Source organism: Rhipicephalus microplus, unplaced genomic scaffold (assembly GCF_043290135.1).
Source record: "Rhipicephalus microplus isolate Deutch F79 unplaced genomic scaffold, USDA_Rmic scaffold_582, whole genome shotgun sequence".
Classification (NCBI taxonomy): Eukaryota; Metazoa; Arthropoda; class Arachnida; order Ixodida; family Ixodidae; genus Rhipicephalus; species Rhipicephalus microplus.
Window position 1 is genome coordinate 25,001 of NW_027465141.1, and position 7,619 is coordinate 32,619.

A 7,619-nucleotide genomic window follows, 5' to 3' on the forward strand; every position below is an offset into this window, starting at 1 on the left:
CTACGGGACACCCTGCTTACTTCGAGGGCAACAAGCGCAACGCAAGGCTGCGATCTCGCGCACTTTGCGCACGGCTGGAGAAGCTTTGCTGGCCGGCTTTCGCTCCTCGTGTTTACCGTGCGTTAAAGTTGCGCGTCCGTGGCTCTCGCAGCTCTTGCGCGCCCGGTCGCAGAGAGGAGTACGCAACCTCGACCGCACTTTCCCTGCAGGCTTCCTTCCGACTCGAAGTCCTGCGGCGGTCTCAACGAGGTGCCACATCCTCAATGCAGTCGGTCGCCCCCGTTTCGGTTGGGCTCTGGCACGACGGTCGCCACCGTCTCGCCCTTGAGTGGCCGCTGTTGGCGCTCGCTGTGAGGTGTTCAGCGTGCTGTCCGTGTTGCCGACGCGGTCAAAACGAGTCGACGGCTCACGTTCCCTTGTGCGCCGAAGGCTCTCTTGATATGTGATCCGACCCTCAGACAGACGAAGCCAAGGGAAGACCCAAGGCCGCAATGTGCGTTCAAAGAATCAGTGCTCAGTGTGTCCTGCAATTCACACCAAGTCTCGCAGCTGGCTGCGTTCTTCATCGACCCGAGAACCGAGTGATCCACCGCTTAGAGTCGTGAAAAAGTGTTTGTTCAATTCCGTACAGTCAAAACCAAACGTTTCTGGCACTCGGCCAAACAGTGGCCAAGAAGGGCGCTTTTCAGCGCACGCTTGGACTCCAAAACTCTGCCGCGCCTTTTTCGGCTGCCGCAAATCGAGCAAACGGTGTGTTTCGGACGGCGTTTCGCTTCCGCTACTTGCGAGTGCTTTCGTGGTCCACCCCTCTATAAATACTCGGGAGGCGTCGAAGCCGGTTCTCCAAGCCGGACCCGTAGGTATCGTTGTGTGCTCGCTCTCATTGGCCCGCCTAACCAGAAAATGCCTGCGGTACACCCATTTGGATAAGAGTGCACGCAGATGCGGGCCTCGACGGCTACACATTTCCTCGGGCGGCCGCCTCCCGGCCTCCGTGGAGCGCGGGATGCACGGTCCCATCGACAAGCCTCTCCCGTTTTTACCGTGGCGTCGCGGTTCACCACGGCGGGCGGGTCGGTCTCCTCCGCATAAAAAGGGGGACCCCCGCTTTTTGTTCCACGAAATCGCACAAGCTTTTTTCGCATCCACGGTTTGCCACCGCACACCAAAATGCCGATCCGGCTGCCTACTTTAGCCAACAGGTGGAGCCAGGCGCGCCGTACTTGCGCGGCACTTCCCACGTCCACCGAAGTCGGTGCCAAGGACCACTTTCGGCGCCGGAGCCGCGTACGAGCCTACTCGAGGCGGAAGAACGAAGCCAGCAAGGGCCTGGCCGCAAGTGCGTTCAATTGTCGGGACGTCCAAGTCCCTCGTTCTTCCGTGCTTCCTCTTTCGGCAAGTCGTTGCGGCACCTTCCCAAAGCGCGCAGACCCGCTAATCGCGACGAGCGCGACGTGGCCGTGCCGCCTTTCCCTCGGCAGCAAGCAAAACGCCTGGCAACGTCGACGCTCCCCTAACCGCGATCTCGCACCGTGTTTCGTGTGGCGAATTCAAAAGCCGGCCGGCGCTGCTGCAACCATTACGGTCGGTACGCATACGCCGCGGAAGGCGGGACGGTCATCGGAGCGTGCGGTTCCTCCATCGAGTACTGCGCACCTCGGCCGTCGCATCGCCGTGCCATGACCGGCCGCGCGTCAACGCGAACCGGTGCCAGCGAGATCCCTCGCCTGCAAGAACCGACCGGCAGCCTCCGTCACCCGAGGACGCGGAGGCGCTTGCCGCGGACGGCGGGACGGTATGCACTGGTGCACAGCGGACCCGTCACATCGCCAGTTCCTTGACCGACCGCCGACGCTTGTGCCGTTCCTCTCGTACTTGGCAGTCGCCGCGCGATTGTCGGGTCTCGTTCTTGCACGCTCGAACGGTCGGGAGGGCACTCGGCTGGCGTTTCGGGAACGCGCAGCCTCGCCTTCTACCGACGTAACCACGACTCGCCGTTCGCGCTCCGCCGCTCCTGTTTACAGTACTAGGCGGTCCCGCAGCGGTCGGGTCGCGCATTTCGAGCGCTTCGAGCCACGGTGCAGTGGCGGGTCGAAAGCCGACCTATGAGTGCGTTGCGCCGTTTGTACCCGCGTCCGCCACCTGGCCGACCGTCCAAGGTCGCGGTGTTGGCGTCCGCTGGGCGCAACAATTTGTCACGGGGTGCCGCTCCACATTCAGGCAGCCCCGTGGGGAAAAGCCGACCCCGCGTCCAAACGGGGTCAGCGGCAGAAAGTGTCGGGCGCAGACGCAGCTGAGGCGCTCACCCTTCACAATCCGTTAATGATCCTTCCGCAGGTTCACCTACGGAAACCTTGTTACGACTTTTACTTCCTCTAAATGATCAAGTTTGGTCATCTTTCCAACAGACCGGCGCAACCGAAAGGCCGCGCCGGACATCGGTCCGAAGACCTCACTAAATCATTCAATCGGTAGTAGCGACGGGCGGTGTGTACAAAGGGCAGGGACGTAATCAACGCGAGCTTATGACTCGCGCTTACTGGGAATTCCTCGTTCAAGGGGAACAATTGCAAGCCCCTATCCCAATCACGAAAGAAGTTCCACGGGTTACCCAGTCTTTTCAGACAGGGATAAAGACACGCTGCTTCCTTCAGTGTAGCGCGCGTGCGGCCCCGGACATCTAAGGGCATCACAGACCTGTTATTGCTCTGTTTCGTGCGGCTAGGAGCCGCTTGTCCCTCTAAGAAGGTTGTAAGGTGCTGGGAACCCCGCACCTATTTAATAGGCTAGAGTCTCGTTCGTTATCGGAATTAACCAGACAAATCGCTCCACCAACTAAGAACGGCCATGCACCACCATCCACCGAATCAAGAAAGAGCTCTCAATCTGTCAATCCTCCCAGTGTCCGGGCCGGGTAAGTTTTCCCGTGTTGAGTCAAATTAAGCCGCAGGCTCCACTCCTGGTGGTGCCCTTCCGTCAATTCCTTTAAGTTTCAGCTTTGCAACCATACTTCCCCCGGAACCCAAATACTTTGGTTTCCCGGAAGCTGCCCGCCGAGTCATTTGAGTAACTCAGGCGGATCGCTGGTTGGCATCGTTTATGGTCAGAACTAGGGCGGTATCTGATCGCCTTCGAACCTCTGACTTTCGTTCTTGATCAATGAAAACATTCTTGGCAAATGCTTTCGCAGTAGTTCGTCTTGCGACGGTCCAAGAATTTCACCTCTAGCGCCGCAATACGAATGCCCCCGTCCGTCCCTCTTAATCATTACCTCGTATTCCAAAAACCAACAGAACAGAAACGAGGTCTTGTTCTATTATTCCATGCAAGTTTATTCAGGCGACTCGCCTGCGTTGAGCACTCTAATTTTTTCAAAGTAAAAGCACCGGCCATCTCGAGGCACACAATGAAGTGCACCAAGAAAGAACCGGCATGATGTTCAGTCCGAGCCGTCGCATCGGGTAGATGCACTACTCGTCTGGAACTGAGATCCAACTACGAGCTTTTTAACCGCAGCAGCTTTAGTATACGCTATTGGAGCTGGAATTACCGCGGCTGCTGGCACCAGACTTGCCCTCCAATTGATCCTCGTTAAAGGATTTAGAGTGTACTCATTTCAATTACGGGGCCTCAAAAGAGTCCCGTATTGTTATTTTTCGTCACTACCTCCCCGTGCCGGGAGTGGGTAATTTGCGCGCCTGCTGCCTTCCTTGGATGTGGTAGCCGTTTCTCAGGCTCCCTCTCCGGAATCGAACCCTGATTCTCCGTTACCCGTAACAACCATGGTAAGCAAGTAACCTACCATCGAAAGTTGATAAGGCAGACACTTGAAAGAAACGTCGCCGGCTCGTGGCCATGCGATCAGCACAAAGTTATCCAGAGTCACCACACAATACGGGCCGAAACCCGATCGATCTTGGTCTAATAAAAGCACCCGTTACCCAAAGGGCTCCAGGCTCACTGCATGTATTAGCTCTAGAATTGCCACAGTTATCCAAGTAGGAAGAAACGATCTAAGGAACCATAACTGATTTAATGAGCCATTCGCGGTTTCGCCTTATTTCGGCATGTACTTAGACATGCATGGCTTAATCTTTGAGACAAGCATATGATTACTGGCAGGATCAACCAGGTAATCGTTCGACTGCGCGTCCGTCCTCGCCCTCGGCGGGCCGGACGCAGTCTGTGTGCGGCGGAGGCCACCTTCAGGCGCCCCAACACGCTTATTTTGCACTCCGAGATGACGGCGTTCGAGCTCGCTACGGCACAACCTTCCCGAAAGACGAGTGGGAGCCGTGCGGCAAGAAGCACGTTCATGCTCGCTCTTTTTCGTTGCATCGACTCGGTCGCGCCGTGCGGGTTGCCCAAGCCCGCTGCACTGTCGGTGGACCGGCCGGAACTAGCAACGGAGCCGAGACTGCAAAGCCGCCAGACGACGGGTCACGCCCGCGTCTTCGGCGCTTTCGCATCTGAATCGCCCGAGGACGACACGGAACACACCTCGATATCGTGGTAAAACGGCACCGTCCGACAACCAGCCCCTAACGCATCAAGCGGATGAGGCTGCAGACGACTGCCGTGGATTCCCCTGGAGCAGACCCGAGGACACGCTTGACGAGGCCGAAGCCCGCCGCATATCAGACACCCGGTCGCTTTCGCGTACGCCGCTCACGAGAACCCCCACATAATAGCAGCGATAAGTACCCAGACCTCCTTGGGCCCTAATACGAGCGTACTCGAGAAAATTTCACCGCGGGTGTGCCCCGAAACGTGTGGCATGTTGAGCGTGCCACAAGTCTACGTCGCTCTCAAACCCGCCGAGGTCGTAGAATTTGCGACCCTACTCACGAAATTCCCACCGAGGATACGGCCGCAAACGTACCGCACCTTGGGTAGGCCACGAGTTTGTGCAACACTACGCTGACGGCACAGCACCGAGGTCGTGCGCGCACGCACGGGAAAATTCCGCCGCGGTTTCTGCCGAAAACGTGAGGCACCACGACTCTCCGCAAGTTCGCGTCGACTGCGAAAGACCGAAGTCGTGAACGACGTGTCCGCTACTCGCCGCCGACACGCTGGACACCAAACGTACAACGACTCGACGGCGTCGTAGAGGCCCACGACGCGGTTTTCCTTAACGACGTCTCGGCGTGGCACCGACAGGTTAGAACGGCCGACCAACGTTCCCTGTCCGCCGTTCGGCTCAGTCGAAGGGCTCGGCGACTTCGGCAACGCTGCGAAGCCGCACGGTGACGCACGCCATGTCCCCATTTTTTTTTTTCTTTCTGCGTCTGCCGGGGTGCCCCTATAATAGCAGCGATAAGCACCCAGACCGCCGTGGGTCGCTCGCCCCGGCTGACGTGGTTTTTCGTACTCCTGCGGCGGTCGCCGTCAAGCACGTCCAAATACGCTACTTTCGTGGGCGCATTCACGCTCTTTCGCTTCGCCGGAGTGCCAGCACTCACTCTGCCAAAAACGGCGAACATCCGAGCGGCGGTTCCCACTTTTGCGTCGGCGTCGCAAACCCCGCCCCGGCAGACGAGGTTTGCCGTACTCGTGCGACGGTGGCCGGCGGGCACGTCGAAAGACGCCGATATCGTGCGCGAATTGGCGCACCTTGGCTTCACCGGAGTGCCGCCACTGACTCCTCCAAAAACGGCGAAGATCCGAGCGGCGCTTCCCACTTTCGCATCGGCGTCCCGAACTCCGCCCCGGCTGACGCGGTTTACCGTACTCGTGCGACGGTCGCCGGCGAGCACGTGGAAAGACGCCGATATCGTGCCCGAATCGGCTCCGTTCGGCTTCGCCGGAGTGCCAGCACTGGCTCGGCGAAAGACGACGAACATCCGAGCGACGGTTCTCACTATTGCGTACGCGTCGCAAACCCCGCCCCGGCAGACGCACTTTGCCGTACTCGTGCGACGGTCGCCGGCGAGCACGTAGAAAGACGCCGATATCGTGCCGGAATCGGCCCCGTTTGGCTTCGCCGGAGTGCCAGCACTCACTCGGCCACAAACGGCGAACATCCGAGCGGCGGTTCCCACTTAGCCGTCGGCGTCCCGAACTCCGCCCCGGCAGACGCGGTTGCCGAGCTCGTGCGACTAGCGACCGCGAAGCCGTCTCGCGACGCCGCTTTCGTGCGCGGCTCCCACTGCGACCTGGGTCACCCGAGGTCGACGAGCAAAAAAGAATGTCGAAAAAAATTTTTTTTTTTTTTTTGCGTCTGCCGGGGTGCCCCTATAATAGCAGCGATAAGCACCCAGACCGCCATGGGTCGCTCGCCCCGGCTGACGTGGTTTTTCGTTTTCCTGCGGTGGTCGTCGTCAAGCACGTCCAAACACGCCACTTTCGTGGGCGCATTCGCGCTCTTTCGCTTCGCCGGAGTGCCAGCACTCACTCTGCCAAAAACGGCGAACATCCGAGCGGCGGTTCCCACTTTTGCGTCGGCGTCGCAAACCCCGCCCCGGCAGACGAGGTTTGCCGTACTCGTGCGACGGTGGCCGGCGGGCACGTCGAAAGACGCCGATATCGTGCGCGAATTGGCGCACCTTGGCTTCACCGGAGTGCCGCCACTGACTCCTCCAAAAACGGCGAAGATCCGAGCGGCGCTTCCCACTTTCGCATCGGCGTCCCGAACTCCGCCCCGGCTGACGCGGTTTACCGTACTCGTGCGACGGTCGCCGGCGAGCACGTGGAAAGACGCCGATATCGTGCCCGAATCGGCTCCGTTCGGCTTCGCCGGATTGCCAGCACTGGCTCGGCGAAAGACGACGAACATCCGAGCGACGGTTCTCACTATTGCGTACGCGTCGCAAACCCCGCCCCGGCAGACGCACTTTGCCGTACTCGTGCGACGGTCGCCGGCGAGCACGTAGAAAGACGCCGATATCGTGCCGGAATCGGCCCCGTTTGGCTTCGCCGGAGTGCCAGCACTCACTCGGCCACAAACGGCGAACATCCGAGCGGCGGTTCCCACTTAGCCGTCGGCGTCCCGAACTCCGCCCCGGCAGACGCGGTTGCCGAGCTCGTGCGACTAGCGACCGCGAAGCCGTCTCGCGACGCCGCTTTCGTGCGCGGCTCCCACTGCGACCTGGGTCACCCGAGGTCGACGAGCAAAAAAGAATGTCGAAAAAAATTTTTTTTTTTTTTTGCGTCTGCCGGGGTGCCCCTATAATAGCAGCGATAAGCACCCAGACCGCCATGGGTCGCTCGCCCCGGCTGACGTGGTTTTTCGTTTTCCTGCGGTGGTCGTCGTCAAGCACGTCCAAACACGCCACTTTCGTGGGCGCATTCGCGCTCTTTCGCTTCGCCGGAGTGCCAGCACTCACTCTGCCAAAAACGGCGAACATCCTAGTGGCGGTTCCCACTTTTGCGTCGGCGTCGCCAACCCCGCCCCGGCATACGCGGTTTGCCGTACTCGTGCGGCGGTGGCCGGCGGGCACGTCGAAAGACACCGATATCGTGCGCGAGTCGATGCTTCTTGGTCTCGCAGGAGGGCCGCCACTCACTCCTGCAAAAACGGCGAAGATCCGAGCGGCGCTTCCCACTTTTTCGTCGGCGTCGCAAACCTCGCCCCGGCAGACGCGCTTTGCCGTACTCGTGCGACGGTCGCCGGCGAG

The 7,619-nt window shown here is 59.7% G+C and overlaps 2 non-coding genes across 2 annotated transcripts; both read right to left on the minus strand.

Moving 5' to 3' along the window:
- Positions 1 to 448: 448 nt before the first annotated feature.
- On the minus strand, positions 449 to 601 carry LOC142795203 (5.8S ribosomal RNA). Its single transcript, XR_012892850.1, has one exon. It is a non-coding gene; the product is annotated as a 5.8S ribosomal RNA (ribosomal RNA).
- Positions 602 to 2,320: 1,719 nt separating this feature from the next.
- LOC142795206 (small subunit ribosomal RNA) lies at positions 2,321 to 4,135 on the minus strand. Its single transcript, XR_012892852.1, has one exon. It is a non-coding gene; the product is annotated as a small subunit ribosomal RNA (ribosomal RNA).
- Between the last annotated feature and the right edge of the window lie 3,484 nt (positions 4,136 to 7,619).